Raw genomic sequence first — 18,179 nt, 5'->3', positions numbered from 1 at the left:
TACTACTCAATGCCTCTTACGTAAGGCCTCTTAAGGCCTCTTTAAATTTTGGCAAAAATAGTGATGATAATAACTTATCAAATTCATACAATGTGCCAGACACTGTTCTAAATGCCTTATGTGTATCAATTCAACAGCCTTCTGGGGGCGTCTGGGTGGCTCATTTGGTTAAGTAAGTATCTCCCTTCTGCTCTGGTCATGATCCCGGGATTCTGGGATGGAGCCCCACATCAGGCTCCCTGATCAATGGCGAGTCTGCTTCTCCCTCTCCCTCTGCTCCTCCCCCAGCTTGTGCTTGCTCTCTTTCTCTGTCAGATAAATAAATAAAATATTTTTTAAAAAACAGCCTTGTGAAATCAGGGTTATTACTGTTCTCATGTGACAACTGAGAAAACCCTTTCAATAACCAACTTGCCCAAACAGCAGAATAAGCTTCCAAATTTTCAACCTAGCCTAACCAAATGATGAAACAACATTTAAACACGTGCCCCCTAATATATTGCACTAAAAGGATACACCACACTGGTGTATTATTCAAAAATGTTTGTCCTGAATCTAATCATGGTAAATAAATTCAAATTAAAGAACACTCTTCAAAACAACTGCCTTGAACTCTTCAAAAAAGGTCAGTGTTGTGAAATACATATATACAAGCTAGGCAATTGCCTAGCTTAAAGACTATTTAGGGACAAGAGAGCAAGAGAGGCAACTTTTCAAATGGTTCAGGAAGGGCGGGGGCGGGGGGGGGGGCGGGGGGGGGCTCAGCGGTTTAGCGCCCCCTTCAGCCCAGGGCCTAATCCTGGAGACCAAAGATCAAGTCCAAGTTGGGCTCCCTGCATGGTGCCTGCTTCTCCCTCTGCCTCTCTCTCTCTCTCTCTCTCTCTCTCTCTCTCTCTCTCTCTGTGTGTGTGTGTGTGTGTGTGTGTCGCGCGAAAAAATAAATTTTAAAAATCTTTAAAAAATAAAAAATAAAATAAATAAAAATCTTTAAAAAGGGGAGCGCCAGTGGCTCAGCGGTTTGGCCCCACCTTCAGCCCAGGCCTGATCCTGGAGACCTGGGATCAAGTCCCACGTCGGGCTCCCTGCATGGAGCCTGCTTCTCCCCCTGCCTGTGTCTCTGCCTCTCTCTCTCTCTCTCTCTCTCTGTGACTATCATAAAAAAAATCTTTAAAAAAACACAAATGGTTCAGGAAAAAAGAACAAATATATATTTGTGGACAAGAGAATGGCAAGGTAAATGTGATAATGTGTAAATCGTGATTCTGCGTGAAACATATACAAACATTCTTACTATCTTTGCTACTTTTCTGTAAGTTTGAAATTCTTTTAAAATAAAAAGTTTCGGGATCCCTGGGTGGCGCAGCAGTTTGGCGCCTGCCTTTGGCCCAGGGCGCGATCCTGGAGACCCGGGATCGAATCCCACGTCTGGCTCTCGGTGCATGGAGCCTGCTTCTCCCTCTGCCTGTGTCTCTGCCTCTCTCTCTCTCTCTCTCTGTGACTACCATAAATAAATTAAAAAATTAAAAAAAAAGTTACAAAAGTAATCCTTATACAGAAAGAAGTATAATTAATTACATTCAGCCTCCTATATTTTGTTCAATTATCCTTTTTCTTTTTTCTTAAGATTTTATTTACTTGAGAGAGAGAGCACAAGCAGGAGGAGGAGAGGGAGAGGGAGAAGGAGGAGAGAGAGAGGGAGAAGCAGACTCCCCACTGAGCAGGGGGCCTGAGGCCGGGCTCTATCCCAGGACCCTGAGATCAAGACCTGAGCCAAAGGCAGACGTTTAACCAACTGAGCCACCCACACACCCCTGCTTTTTGTTTTTTTTTTTTTTTAAATCTAATATCCAATTAGGGATTGTGCAAGTATTTAGTTATGTCTCTCTCTTTTCTTTTTTTTTTTTTTGAGGGGGGTGGTCAATGTTAGAAACGTTAGTTTATTTTAAAAAGATAATTGAAGGGTGCCTAGGTGGCTTAGTTGGTTAAGCGTCTGCCTTTGGCTCAGGTCATGATCTCAGGGTCCTGGGATGGAGCCCCGCCTCGGGCTCCCTGCTCAGTGGGAAGTCTGCTCCCTCCTCTTCCACTCCAATCCCCTACTGGTGCACACTCTCTCTCAAATTAATAAATAAAATCTCTAAAAAAATAAAAAATAAAAAATAAAAGCAGCAGGGATGCCTGGCTGGCTCAGTTGGAGACTCATATGACTCCTGATCTCAGGGTGTGAGTTCCAGTCCCACATTGGGCACAGAGATTACAAAAAAGAAGGAGGAGGAGGAGGAGGAGGAGGAGGAGGAGGAGGAGGAGGAGGAGAAGGAGAAGGAGAAGGAGAAGGAGAAGGAGAAGAAGAAGAAGAAGAAGAAGAAGAAGGAAATTAAATTAAAAACAGCAGCTTTAAAAGACATTATTAGGGAGTGCCTAGGTGGCTCAGTAGTTGAGCATCTGCCTTCTGCTCAGCTTGTGATCCTGGAGTCCTGGGATCAAGTCCTGCATCAGGCTCCCTGCAGGGAGCCTGCTTCTCCCTCTACCTGTGTCTCTGCCTCTCTCTGTGTATATCTCATGAATAAATAAATAAAATCTTAAAAAAAACACATTATTGAGACAATTGTTGAAATGTTTAATATGAACTCTATATTATAGTATTGTATCTATGGTAAATTCTTCAGTAAGTTAATGGTATTGTAATTATATAAGAGAATCTCCTTATTCAAAGAAATGAATGCTGAAATATTTAGAGATGTAGTGTCCTAATTTCTGCAACTAACTTGCAAGTGGTTCAGGAAAAAAGCTGTACATACACACACCTAAATATAAAGGTGGGGGAGAATAAGGTGAGAGAGAGAGAGAGACAGACAGACAGACAGACAGAAATAGATTGAGGGAAAGGCAAAATGTAACAAGTGAGTGAAGAATATATGGAAGTTTACAGAAACTATCTTGCAATTTTTTTAAAAGATTTTATTTATTTATTCATGATAGTCACACGGGGGGGGGGGGGCAGAGACACAGGCAGAGGAAGAAGCAGGCTCCATGCAGGGAGCCTGACGTGGGATTTGATTCCCGGGTCTCCAGGATCGCGCCCTGGGCCAAAGGCAGGCACTAAACCGCTGCGCCATCCAGGGATCCCTATCTTGCAATTCTTGAGGTTTAAAATTTTTCCAAATAGAAAGTGCAGAGTGAAGATTCCTACCCATGCCTCGTGTGCTGTATATGTGGGAAGTTTTCCACTTATCTGAAACCAGAGCTATTGTTTAAGTCACTATATGATGTTATTGTCAATATTGTCATTATTATAAACCTAGATCCAGTGCCTTCTACTGCCTTCATAGCTCTCAAAGCCATCCATTACCCCCTCCTCCACTCTCATCCCAACATCCCAATCTTTTTCCAGATTGCAGCAGCATCTGACATGGTCTTAGCTTCTAAGTCACCCCATCCATTCTCCATGTAATAGTCACCCCATCCATTCTCCATGTAATAGCCAGAATAACCTCCCCAAAGAGTAGCATTGTCACTCCGCTGCTTAAAAGCTTTCAATGGCTTTCCATTGTGCTTCTCTTGGCTTTCATGACCCTTCTAATTCCTGCTTGCCTTTGGACACACACACACACACACACACACACACACACACCAGCACATACACAACTTATTTTCCAGTCACACTGAACTTCTAGCAGTTTCTGGCACATTAACTGCTCAGTCTCTCTCAGCACTGGGTCTTAGCACCTGCTCATTCCTCCTCTAGAATACCATCTCAGGAGGTACTTGGTGGGGTCAGCTGGCTAAGTGCCTGACTCTTGACTTTGGCTCAGGTCATGATCTCAGGGTCCGGGGATTGAGTCCCAAGTTGGGCTATGCCCTCAGCATGGAGTCTCCTTATCCCTCTCCCTCTTCTCATCCCCTCACTTGTGCATGATCTCTCTCTCAAGGAAGTAAATAAATAAAATGTCTTTTAAAAAATAAAATTAGATAAATAAATCTTAAAAATAAAAACAAAGAACACCATCTCAGGCCAGGCTGATTCCAGCTCCTCTTTCAAAGATCCAGCTCAAACATTACATCCCCTGGAAATCATTCTTTGGCCCACCCCAAGGCTAGGGGCACTGCTTACTGCACTTCAAAGCTAGTATTGTAAATGCGTGTTTACCTGTGTACCCCATGCACTAAGGACTCTGAGAGTGTGTGGGCCGAAGCTTGTTTACTTTCAAATGTCTGAGTGAGTGTTTAATAGAGGATGCAAAGGGACCAGGCTGAGAGGACAATCTGCTCCTTCTTGTTCTGGTTCATCTTATCTACACTGGCCACGGACAGCCCACAAAGCCTTTGTTCTAGAAAGCTGCCACAATCTAGGAGAATCTAAATTGTTTGTCCCTTCCAAACATCCACATTGTACTCATTTTTATTCCAGAACAAGGAGGCCAAGAGATAAGGAATTGGGAAATAGAGCCCGGAAGCTAGAGCTACCCCAGGAAGACATAGTTGGTCATCCTTCATATGGCCTGCCTTCGGGACTCAGCAAATTTTCCTTATTTCCCTTCCCGCCTCTAGGGAGTCAGACAAGCTGGCAAGTCAATTGCCTTCAGTCCTGCAGCTGTAAACCACAGAGCTGGACTTCAGGGTACGAATTGTGTGAATTGTGTTTGTATGAGTTGGTTCACTGAGAGTTGTTTGTTCATTTCTTTTTTAAAGTAGACTCCAGGGGCGCCTAGGTCACTCAGTCTGTTGGGCATCTGACTCCTGATTTTGGCTTAGGCATGATCTCGGGCTCATAGGATTGGAGTCTGACTCAGGCTGTGCACTCAGCAGGCAGTGTGCTCGAGATTCTCTCTCTCATATATATATAGATGATGTTTCTGTAGATGATGTTTCTAATGACAAGATTTTGCTTCTAGGGGTTGATTAAAGTAATTATGATATAGCCTTTCAGTGAAACACACACATACACAATGAACATAGGTGTTTATTACCATGAAAAGTGTTTACAACGCATGTGTTTAAATAGTTGTTACAGAAAAGTATATCTATACCCGTATCCACATCTATGTTATCTATGTATATCTCGATGGTTATGCCCAAATCAGTCTTGGTGATTGTTTATAGTCTATGGATGAAGGATACTTGGGGGGTTTGTCTTCTGTATTTTCTTCCCCCCCCTCCTTTTTTTTTAACTTTAAATTAGGTGGATCTTCTCTTTTTCCCCTAAATTAACTTGCATTAATTTTGATGAAGAATACAACAAAACACATATCTGAGCTGGTTAAATGGGTGTGTTCAGTTTGTGAAAATTCAGAGGGTGTATACTTTTAGCACTTTTCCATGTATATGAATCTTTAATAAAAATACTACTTTTTGGGGTGCTTGGTGGTTCAGTTGGTTAAGCATCTGCCTCTGGCTCAGGTCATGATCCCAGGGTCCTGGGATTGAGCTCTGCATTGGGCTCCCAGCTTGGTGGGGAGCCTGCTTCTCTCTCTCTCCCTCTGCCCTCTATTCTTGTGTGTGCACATGCATGCATGCACTCTCTTCCTTTTCTCTTTCAAATAAATAAAATCTTTAAAAATATATATGAATTTTAAATCAATGGATTTCGTATACAAATTCAAATTTCTAGTTTCATTTGAACAAAATCTGGCCAAACTTGGCCCACATCCCCACAGGCAACAACTGCTAAAGCTAGGTAGTCATCACCTAATGGACAACACATGAGTATGCAGTTCCACAACCCCAAGCAACTCTTCTCTCTTTCATGACACTCTCTGAACATCTCTAGATAAATGGCCTCTCAGACCCTTTTCATATGTAAAAATCCTAAGGTTCTTCAGAAACAGTGGGACGCACCAGGAAAAATGAGAAAATAAGACAGAATAAAGGGAATGAATCTCAACTCTACCACTTGCTAGTATGAACCATTTAGCTTCTCTGAGCCTCAATTTCCTGAACTGTAAAATGGGTGTAATAATAATAATACCTATCTTAGAGGGCTGTTATGTTAAATGCATAGCATTAGACACAAAGTCACTCCTATATCTGCAGGTATTAGAGACTCATAAAGCTCTCCCTAGTATTCAGAAATGAGAAAAGAGGGTTTAAAGAGATTAAGCAGTGTATTGGCAGCAGCTCAGCAACTCATAGGCCAAAGCTAACTTCTTTATTGCCCTTGAAGAATGAAAGTCAGTAGTCTGAACTGAAAGGTGGGGGTGATGTTTGAAAGCTTGGGGACTTTGGATGATGGGGACACAGGTTCAGCCTGGAAGGCATCAGTGGTTGACCTTGAGCAGCCTCGTCCTTGGCTTATGCAATGATGGAGCTACTGACGTAATAGTGGTTTCACCTGAGAGGAAAGAGAAAACCCCTTTGATGTGCCCTGGGCCTCCTGCCAGAGCAGTTGTTCAGCCTCCAGGCCACTGTTCTCCTCTGCCCACTCCTGGTCATGAGGGCCTCCCACTCCCTAACCTCAGGCAACTAAAGGCCCAGGAAAGCCAATTATGGATTCTTCAGGAAATGTGTAAGCCATTTTTCTTTTTAATACCAGCATGACCTAAAATTAAATTATACTAAAAATTAAATCTTAAAACTGCAAAAATTTAAATAATATAAACCTACAACTTCAACTCTATTAAAAAACAAAAAATATCTGTAGCCATTTACCTCTGCTACTGTACCATGAAAGCAGCCACAGTTTGTAAAAGGATTGATATCACTGTGTGCCAATAAAACTTTATTACAGAAACAGGCAGTGAGGGAAAAAATAGACCATGGTCCAAATTTGGACCGGGGGCTGTAGATTGTCCACTTCTGCCCTGACAATAAAACAATAAATCAAACCTTGCTTTGTAGCATTTGCTGAATTCTGTGGTGTAAATCCTCCCTAATGGCCAATTTCAGGCTACCAATGTGAGGTCACTCCCTGAAACTTGGAGCTGAGAACAGCGAGTGAGCCAACATATCACACAGATGTAAGAGAATTTGCCTCAAAAGCACAGGCGAAATGAAAAATGTAAAAGAATCAGGAAGTGGTGGGCACCCCGGGTGGCTCAGTGGTTTAGCACCACCTTCAGCCCAGGTTGTGATCCTGGAGACCCAGGATCAAGTCCCACACTGGGCTCCCTGCATGGAGCCTGCTTCTCTCTCTCCCTGTGCCTCTGCCTCTCTCTGTGTCTGTCTTGAATAAATAAATAAAATCTTTAAAAAAAAAAAAAAGGAAGTGGTGAAAGCTGAGCATTTATTACCTTTGTTTTTACATTTTTTTTACTTTTTTAATTTTTTTTAAATTTATTTATTATAGTCACAGAGAGAGAGAGAGAGAGAGGCAGAGACACAGGCAGAGGGAGAAGCAGGCTCCATGCACCGGGAGCCTGACATGGGATTCGATCCCGGGTCTCCAGGATCGCGCCCTGGGCCAAAGGCAGGCGGCAAACCGCTGCGCTACCCAGGGATCCCTTTTTACTTTTTTTTAAAGTAGACTCCATGACCAATGTGGGCTTGAACTCATGACCCTGAGCTTGAGAGTTGCATGCTCTACCGACAGAGCCAGCCAGGTGCCCACTGGCTTGGCATTTTTATGACCAAAACAGATAAATTATTTGGGCAAGTTTCTTGAGTCTCAGTTTCTTTATTGGTAAAACAGAAGAAATGATGTATTTTTAAAATATTTTATTTATTTATTCATGAGAGACACACAGAGAGAGGCAGAGACATAGGTAGAGGGAGAAGCAGACTCCCTGTGGAGAGCCTGATGTGGGAATCGATCCCAGGACCCCAGGATCACGACCTGAGCCAAAGGTAGACACTCAACCCCTGAGCCACCCAGGTGCCTCCAGAAGACATAATATTAAGAGGACAAAATAGGCCCAATGCTTGGCAGTGGTACATCACGTGGGGAAGACGTAGTATCGTGAGGATGTTATCATGGGACGGGTTCTCCAGAAGCAGACACTCGAAACAGAGCCGGGGTTCAAGAAGTTCTTAGGGATCCACTCAGTGATGGAAGGGGGGAAAACAGGAGGGTAGGTGGTGGAAGACCACAAGGTCTTGGCCAGCCCCATCAGAAGTCCTGGAGAGTTTGCCAGTCAGTTTTCCCCATTGGGCTGAAATTGCCCAACCTTCCAACCCTCCTGTGCTCAGTCACCCCTCTTTGGGAAAAGTCTCTGCAGCTACAGCAGGTCCTTTGGGAACTTCTGGCCAGCCAGTCTCCTTCCACCTGGGCAGCAGTTACTTCCTCAAAAGGAGATGGAACAGCATATCTTTCTGCCTACTGCAGGGTACACTGTCCATAGAGAACTTTTTTAAAATAATAAAAACTGCTAAGGCCTGTCAACTTTATTGTACCATTTTGCACCAGAAACTTGCTGTTTCTTGCGCCACTCCACTTGCTGGAGTGGACAGCTCCCACTCCCCCCACCTTGGTACATGATGCTGGATAAATGCTCTTAGTGTTCTAGACAGTATTATGAATATTCTCCCAGTGTTTGTCAGGATTCCTGTTGTAAAGACCAGAAACCCAACTCAAACTAGCTGAAGCAAAGGAGGGAAGATTCTGGCCCATCCAGAAGCAAGTCTGGAACAAGATGCTCAGATATTAGGAGTCTGCCTATTTCTTTCCCATCCCTACTTTCCCTGTGCTGACTTTATACACAGGCACGTCTTCCCTCGTGGAGGCAGGTGGCCCCCCAGGCACCGTTCAATAAGCTTAACAAATACAGAGCTCAGAGAGAGGTTCTTTCTCTAGCAAAAGTCCCAGAGCAAATCTACATTGGCCAGCTCTAGTCAGGCTCCCATCCCTGAAGCAATTACAGTGCTTCTCACTGGCTGGTCCTGGCTCACCTGTCCCCCAAATCACATGGACAGGAAGGGGAAGGGATGGTTCTCCAAAGGAAAAGTGAGATGCTGTAGGGGTACCTGGGTGGCTCAGTCAGTTAAGCATCTGCCTTCGTCTCAGGTCATGATCCAGACTCCCTGCTCAGCACGGAACCTGCTTCTCCCTCTGCCTGCAGCTACCCCTGCTTGTGCTCTCTCTTTCTCGCTCTCTCTCTCTCTGCCAAATAAATAAATAAAATCTTGAAAAGAAGAAAATGAAAAGTGAGATGCTGCAATGACAGAGTAGGAATGGATGCTGGCAGCAAATATCCAGGACATTCCTCAGTGCTTCCAGAGCCAAGCCCAGAAGACATCCCTCATCCAACATCGCTTTCACTGCTTGGAACACTGAGACTCATAGAGGAGCTGGGAGTAGCCCAAGTTCATGGTCTCCAGAGCCCAAGGATCCTGTATCCCTTGCCAGCAACTCTCTTGGCCCTCCAGGCCATTGCTGATGCCTGGTGATACAGCTGCCTGTCCCCCCAAAGCACTCAGGCACGTGGACTCTGTGCCCCTAGAGATAAAGACTAGCCACACCCAGCTGACCCTGCCCCACTGCTCTACCCTGATAACAGCCAAGCCCCCTGGCCAGCCCCCACCTGCTCCCAAACTGCTGTCTGCTTTTGTTGGCAGGACTGTGAGGCCCTGGTGCAGAATGGGGAAGTTCCATCCATGTTCCTTTGAATCCTCATTCCCTTCTTTGGAGGGGCTCTGTAGCTGTAGATTCTAGCAAGCAGAGCACAGAACTGTTTGCTGTTTTTAGGTCCAATTTTAAAATGTAACTAAAGCCTTTTGGTTTATTTATGTTCTCTAAATATAATAAAGAATCACAAATAGGCCACTGGGCCAATCTTGTCCAAGCACAGCAGCTATGAACAGCTGAGTTTTCTGCTCAGCTTTCTTCTCTACGTTGACCTTGAAGAGAGGAGGAACCTTTAAAGTCCTGATAATGTTGTAACTATAAAACTCTCAAAAGCCCCCCACTACCTCAGAGATAAAACCCAAATACTCTAACTTGACATTTGAGATCCTCCCACATTCCTAATAATCATCAGCATAATCAGTAACCATTAACTAAGTCTTACTCTGGGCCAGGTATCAAGCAAAGCACTCTATGTACATCAGATCAGATGATCCTCCTAACAACAATATGAAGGAGGTACTATTATAATTCCTATTTAATAGAGAAGGGACCTGGAGAGGCCACTTACTTGTAGGCAACAGGCTGGAGCAATGGAAACATGAGCAAGGTAAAAGGACCTACAGTAACCACACCACCAGGCTGAATGCAAGCAGCTCACTAAGCAACTCACCTTGAAACAGTCCTCGGACTTCATAACCACTGGGCTACCCACAACCAGATAGAGTTACCAAAAAAGGGACAATCCCATGTATTCCCATACGTCCTCACCCCACCCTAGAACTATGGCCGCTCACCACTGCCACGTGGCAGCGTGTCTCTCCTCTGCTGTCCTGCCCACTGCTCCCTTGCAGTGTATTCAATAAACTTCTATCTCCTTTGTTCTGCTTTGAGTGAATTCTTTCACCTCCTGAGTCACTGGCTCCCACCTGACCAGGATGCCCCACATTTGATGGCTCATACAAGAGTTGCCTGCAACAGGGAAAGCTGGACACCAGGTCAGAAAAAGAAGGAAGGGGACTCACCACCTAGACGCAAAGGAACGTGTTTTGCCAGTAGATCAAGATGGTGGCTGGATCCTTGAGAATAAAGGGAAAGGGGGAAGGGTGGCTAAAAGACACAAGGCAGCTGAGGGTCAGCCAGCATTAGGAAAGGGTCTACTGTGGGACGCCTGAGTGGCTCAGTGGTTGAGCATCTGCCTTTGACTCAGGTCGTGATCCCAGGGTCCTGGGATCAAGTCCCACATCAGGCTCCCTGTGGGGACCCTGCAGGATTGCTATTGCCATTTGGCAGGCCCCTCTCCTTGGTGGGACACCCCGGGAGAGTCAGTTGTCCTATATAATGTCTGGTTGTTTCTCAGGACAGGGGTGATGTGGGGCCAGGAGGAACAAATGGTCAAGAAAGAATTCTTGAGATGTTTTTGTTGCCAAAAGGTGCTTTTATTATATAACATCCAGGGACAGGACCTGTGGGCAGAAAGAGCCTCATTGGGATTGTGAGGAGTGACCCATGATAGACTTTTTAGTTAGTGACGATTAGGGATAGCCTAAGTCTCTAAGGAATTTGAGCATGTTAAAAGCAAGGTCTCCAGGACTTTGGAGGGGTAGCTCTTGTTAAGATAAGGTTGCATTCATGGTTTAGTAAAACATTAGTCACGAGACCCTTAAATGTGTATCAGCAGCCGGTGTGTTTGAAAGGTGATTGCTACCTTATGTCAAGTGTGGGGGTGGGGAGGGGGTCACAGTTACGAGAGGAAAGTTATACCAAAAAACACAAAGCTATGGTGGTAAAGCATTCAAGGAAGTTATTGAGGGAGTTACACGAGTGTTATGATTCATAGACCTCAGGAATCCTTCCTGGAGAATACGAGTCACAGTAAAGTTCGTTTTCTTCCATTGAGTGGGACGCCCTGCCTGAAATCAGGACCACTTGTGGAAACTCTATTCCCCCTGATGGGATGTCCCTTTGGGTTATCGCAGCTGGTCTTTACAAATCCCCTCTATTCCTTCGGATTTACCCTGGGGCTGTATTTTTAAAACTGGGACAAATTTGATCTTCAAGGCCTAAGGAAATATGTCCCATCGTTGTATGTCATGTTTCCTGGCCTTGGTACAAACTCTCAAATCAAGAGGTATGGCCCCCTCCATGGAACCCTTTCATGAGATTTTACTTCATTTATTCATGAGAGACACAAGGAGAGAAGCAGAGACATAGGCAGAGGGAGAAGCAGGCTCCCTGCAGGGAACCTGATGTGGGACTCAGCTGAGCCACCTGAGCATCCTGCTTTTGGCTTCTTATTACAGAGAAACTAAAGATACTTGGGTCTGTTGGAAAACATGCTTTGTGCCTTCTTGAGACATTTTACTAGGAAAATGCATGTTCCTAAAACTTATGAACTGTATTCATAAATTTGCCGATCTACAGAATCCTGCTGTAATAGTTCACAATTGGTTACTACTTCATTTTCACTGGAGACTAAGGTTTCTAAGAGTTAAAATTCTGCTGAATGTAATTAAAACGGATGGAAATGGGGTGCCTAGATGGCTCAGTAGATTAAGCGTCTGACTTCAGCTCAGGTCATGATCTCAGGATCCTGGAGTCAAGCCCCGCATTGGGCTCCTGCTCAGTAAGGGGCTCTGCTTCTCCACCACCCCCCCCCCGCCTCTCCCCACCCTGATGCTCTCTCTATCTCTTTCTCTCAAATAAATAAAAATCTTCTAAAAAATGAGAATTAAAAATAAATTAGAAAAAGACTTGTGGAAATAATAAGGAAGCAATTCTGTATGTAGGAAAGTAGGAGATGTGTAAGAAAGGTACAAGGAAAAAAGGTATAAAAAATGAGCATACATTTTGTTGAGGGAAAAATAAAATAATGTTGTCCTAAAGTGGGACTGGTTAGTTAGACAGAAAAGGCTTAGGACAAAATCTGAAGGCAAAAGAAAGTTGGAGAAGGTTTGTGAAGGAAAAGCTTTAGAAAAGAATTTTATTGCTGTCAGGATAAAGATTGAAATGAAAAGATTTTATTTTATTTTTTTTTTTGAAATGAAAAGATTTTAAAGGTATACTGATATAAGACTGAAGTTCTACTTTACTCTCTGTTAAAAAGACAAAATTTTGGGATTATGGGTCTGCTCTTGATAAGAAAGTTTAAACAAATGTTTTTTCTTTTCTTTATCTGCCCAGAAAACAAAAGTTTCTAGGTTTTGTCTTTATTGGGTCTTTGATTACTTAAAGTTAGAACTTCTCAAATTTTATAATGATCTGTAATCCTATTTAGATACATACTTTAAAACTTTCTAAGGTTTCTGACAAACTTTTCTGAGATTTTGAATTGTAAAGGAAGTCTTTTTGACTGATTAGGCTTATTTGGTATGTTAAACTACTTGTCAAACAAATAATACACCTTAAATTGTATTGTTTGGGAAAATGCTATAATTGTTTCAGAAATTACATAGGGCACCTGGGTGGCTCAGTTGGTTAAGTGCCTGCCTTCAGCTCAGGTCATGATCCTGGGATACTGGGATTGAACCCTGCATCCACCTCCCTGCTCCTCAGGAAATCTGCTTCTCTTTCTGCCCCTCCTCCTACCCTTCCTTGTGCTGTCTCTCTCCCCCATCCTCTTTCAAATAAATAAATAAAATATTTTTTAAAAAATCACATAAAGGGATCCCTGGGTGGCGCAGCGGTTTGGCGCCTGCCTCTCTCTCTCTCTCTCTCTGTGACTATCATAAATAAATAAAAAAATTAAAAAAATTTTAAAAAATCACATAAAACCCCTAAGGTTTTAATATGTTCTGGTATAAGATCATCACTTGACATTCTGATCATTAAAATGAGAGGTGTTGGGATCCCTGGGTGGCTCAGTGGTTTAGCTCCTGCCTTTGGCCCAGGGCGTGATCCTGGAGACCCAGGATTGAGTCCCAAATCAGGTTTCCTGCATGGAGCCTGCTTCTCCCTCTGCCTGTGTCTCTGCCTCTGTCTCTCATGAATGAATAAATAAAATCTTAAATAAAATAAAATGGGAGGTGTCACAGAAATAACTGGATTTGCTTGTCAGCTACATTATAATGAACTCTCATATTAGATCTTTAACTGTGTCCATTTATGAGTTTTTGGTCATTTATAGTTATTGTTCTGATGCTTTTGCAAAATAAGTTTTGTCTTCAAGGAATTCATGAACAGGACTTTTTTTTTTTTTTTTGGACTAATAGAATTTCCAGAACTAATGGGAAAGCTGCATTCAAACAGGACAAAAGTTAATAATGTAGGACTGAATTAAAGAAGATGATTATAGTTTTTATGACTCTTGTTTGAAACATTGCTGGTTCTCTAATGTTTGCTCTTCCAGAAGGAAACTTTCTCTTAAGATATCCATAGTAAAATAAAATACTCCTTCATGAACAAATTGAAACATTTCACTTTTCTCTCTACCTGAACCCTTAAAATTCAGAAACTCTCAGTAAGTATTCTTTTTTCCATGGCAATTATAATTATTTGCAGATTCAGTAAGAATCTGTTCTTGTAACAGGACACCATTGGAAACATTGATTATATTACCAAGGCTTTGACTGGAATGTCATATTTGAGACAGATAGGCATTGAGTCAGATATGATCAGATAGCTCTAAGGAACTAAGGTTGACTTTATGGAGCCAATGGAACCTATGGGAAATGTTGGTCTGATTCCTTGTTTATAGAGTTCCCAGTAGCCTTACCAGATGAGTAAAGAACATCACTTCCTGGCAAGTGCAGGAACCTCAGGACATTTTGGGGACCTAGAGGAGTTTGCCCAAATCTACAGATATTGCAGACATGTCTGATGGCAGGTATTTGGCCTCAAGAGGCTATTAAAAGTTCGATCTAGGGCAGCCCGGGTGGCTCAGTGGTTTAGCACTGCCTTAGGCCCAAGGTATGATCCTGGGGTCCTGGGATCGAGTCCCATGTCTGGCTCCCTTCATGGAGCCTGCTTCTCCCTCTGCCTGTGTCTCTGCCTCTCTCTCTCTCTCTCTCTCTCATGAATAAATAAATAAATAAATAAATAAATAAATAAATAAATAAAATCTTTTAAAAAAATAAAAGTTCAATCTAAAAAAATAAAAAAAAAAACAGTGCAATCTACACATTCCTTATGAAAAGTTCCAGCAAAGCAGTTTTTTTTAAAAAAAAATTGTATTTGTTTGAGAGAAGAGTGAAAGGGAGCACAAGCAGGGGGAAAGGCAGAGGGAAAGAAGAAGAGGGAGAAACTGACTCTCAACTGAGCACAGAGCCTGATGAGCCACCCAGGCACCCCGAAAACAAGTCTGGTTTTAACAAATGTGGCCTAATCATTTACCTAAGCTCAGCAAGAATAGCGATTGATGATATAGATCTTTCTTTTTTTTTTTAATTTTTTTTGAGAGAGAGTAGGGGTAAGGGTAGAGGAGCAGAGAGGGAGAGAGTGAACCCCAAGTAGGCTCCACGTCCAATTGTACAGCCCAAAGGTGCAGCTCAATCTCATGACCCTGAGAGCTAAACGGACTGAGTCACCCAGGCATCTCTGATCATATAGATCCTTTAAAATCTGCTTACTGGAGGGGCCTGGGAGGCTCAGTCACTGAAGCGTCTTCACTCAGGTCATGATCCTAGGGTCCTGGGATGGAGCCTCATCTCTGGCTCCCTCCTCAGCAGGGAGCCTACTTCTCCCTGTCTCCTTCTCCCTCTGGCCCTCTCCCCTGCTCATGCTCTCAATTATGTTCTCACTCTTGCTCACTTTTTTTCTCTCTCTCTCAAATGAATTTTTAAAAAATCTTAAAAACTTGACTTGTTTTCCAAACCAATTAGTCTTGATTTGGCTATCTCTGGAAATAAGGGTGAATTTAAAGAAAATTATGTTCCAATAACACCACTTTGTGGATGTCAAATTCTAGTTCTGATTGTCTTTGAATGTTTGTTGTTTGCCTCATTAGACAACTTGAAGGGAACTTCAGAGAAATTGCCACAATAGCTCATGTAGAGACAATCTTTGCGCTTGTTACTCTGCAGAGATAATAACAGGACCCCATGGGCATATGATTATTTGGAAAACTGGATGGACTCCCCTAACAATTGTATATCTCAAGTATCACCTTGACCAATTCTGTGTGGCTGGGATGACAAAGTCACTCCTAAAAAGCCAGAGCATACTGCACTCCATAGGGTTAACTGTGGACTTATAGAGATAATGGATGGCCCCACTTTCCTTAGCATTAGACAGAGGACTCACTTGGGGATGCTCATATCCCCCAGACAAGTTTTCTCCCACTTGTCAGCAATTCTTTATAATTAGAATATTGTTAAGGCTAGACACCAAACAAAGAGGGCTTCTTGATGGTTTTATCCCATAGCCATATTTCTCTCAGGAGCTGCCTCTGTTGAGGTAAAACTGCAGGTTGAAGTGTGACCCAAGCATCATACAGTGACCACCTTTAATCCAGCCCAACAAATACTCACCCACAAATTCAAAAAGTGGTACTCCAGGGATACATGGGTGGCTCAGCATTTGAATGTCTGCCTTTGACTCAGCACATGATCCCGGGGTCCAGGTTTGAGCCCCACATTGGGCTTCCTGCGAGGAGCCTGCTTCTCTCTCTGCCTGTGTCTCTGCCTCTCTGTGTGTGTCTCTCATGAATAAATAAACAAAATCCTTAAAAAAAAAAAAAAAAAACAACAAAGTGGTGCTCCAAAACCGAATGGCCCTTGATATCCTGAGTGCAAGTCAAGGAGGATCCTCTGCTTTACTAAAAAGAGAATGTTATGCATATACTTCATATTACCACAAAATATGATAGGGTTCTTCTAGAAGACATGAATACTCAGACTGGTTAAATTCCTGGATTTGGGTCAACTTTTTTTTTTTCTTAAAGCTTCTATTTATTTATTCATGAGAGACACACAGAGAGAGGCAGAGATATAGGCAGAGGGAGAAGCAGGCTCCTTCCTGGGAACTTGATGTGGGACTCCATCCCAGGACCCTGGGATCATGCCCTGAGCCGAAGGCAGGTGCTCAACCACTGAGCCACCCAGGTGCCCCAGCCATAGGACTTAATAACCACCAGGCTACTCACAACCAGGCACAGTTACCAAAAAAGGGACAAGCCCATGTATTCCCATATGTCCGCACCCCACCCTAGAACTGTGGCCCCTCACCACTACTCGTGGTAGAGTGTCTCTCCTCTACTGTCCTGCCCACTGTTCCTTTTCAGTGTATTCTGTAAACTTCTATCTCCTTTGTTCTGCCTTGGGCCAGTTCTTTCACAGCCTATGCTGCTGGCACCCACCCAAATGAGGTGCCCCACAGAAACTGGGGCTCAGGAGAAGGGACTTACCCAAGATTCTCAGTTAGTCGGTGATGGAGCACCCACCTCCATCTCCACAAAGGCTTTTCCTCCTCTCTAGCCTGTCCACAGAGCCCCTGTGCCAGCCTGCAGGGCTCCTACTTCCTTCCTTGGCCCATGCTGACCCCTGCCAAATTGCCCTTCCCACTTAGCCACAGGCCAAATGAAGAGGAATTTCTCCAGGGTCTTAAAGAGTTAAAGCAGGAGGCTGGTGGGTTCTGAGGTCATTCCTACAGCATTTCCCAAAATATCTGAGCAATGACAACATGGCTGGAATTAGCTAGCATATAGACTTTGGAGAGAATCAAGCCTGGATTCAATTCTCAGTTCTGTCACTTTTTAGCTGTGTATCCTTGGACTCCTCTCTGAGCCCTTATTTTCCCATCTGTAATATGAGGATGATGAGGGATACCTGGGTGGCTCAGTGGTTGAGCATCTGCCTTTGGCTTAGGTCCTGATCCTGGAGTCCTGGGATTGAGTCCCGCATCAGGCTCCCAGGAAGGAGCTTGCTTCTCCTCCTGCCTGTGTCTCTGCCTCTCTCTCTCTGTGTCTCTCATGAATAAATAAATAAAAGCTTTAAAAAAACAAACAACAACAACAACAAAAAATGAGAGCCAACAGCTCTTAGTAAAGATGAGGGAAAAACTAGAACTCTCCTGCTTTTTGGTGGGAATGTAAATGGCACAGCCACTGTGGAAAACAGTTTGGCGAGGTTTCTAAATGTTAAAGAGAGTGACCATATGACCCAGCAATTCCACTCCTAGGTGTCTACCCAAGAGAAGTGAGAACATATGCCCACACAAAGACTTATATGCACACATCCACAGCAGCATTATTATTCATAGTAGCCAATAAGTGGAAAACAACCCATCAACTGATAGTAACAGATAAATTATATGTGTATGATGCAATATTGAGCCATGAAAAGGAATGACACATTCTACAACATGGATGAACCTTGAAAACATCATGCTAAATGAAAGAAGTCAGGCACACAGCTACATGTTGCATGACTCCATTTCCATGAAATGTCCAGAACAGGCAAATCTACAGAGTCAGGAAGCAGATTAGTGGTTGCCAGGGCTAGGAGGAAGACAGGAGAACAGAGGAGTGACAGCTAAAGGTTGTGGGATTTTTTTTGGGGGGGGAGAATTGGGAATGCTCTGGGAGAATATACAGTTTGAGCAATACTGTGCATGTACTGAAAGTCACTAATGGTAAATATTATGTTATGTGGTATACCACAATAAAAGAATAATTCTTTTTTAAAAAAGATGTATTTATTCATTTTATATATTTTTAAAAATATTTAATTTATTTATTCCTAGGAAACAGAGA

Source organism: Nyctereutes procyonoides, unplaced genomic scaffold (genome assembly GCF_905146905.1).
Source record: "Nyctereutes procyonoides isolate TBG_1078 unplaced genomic scaffold, NYPRO_anot_genome, whole genome shotgun sequence".
Lineage (NCBI taxonomy): Eukaryota > Metazoa > Chordata > Mammalia > Carnivora > Canidae > Nyctereutes > Nyctereutes procyonoides.
This window is presented reverse-complemented; position numbering follows the sequence as displayed.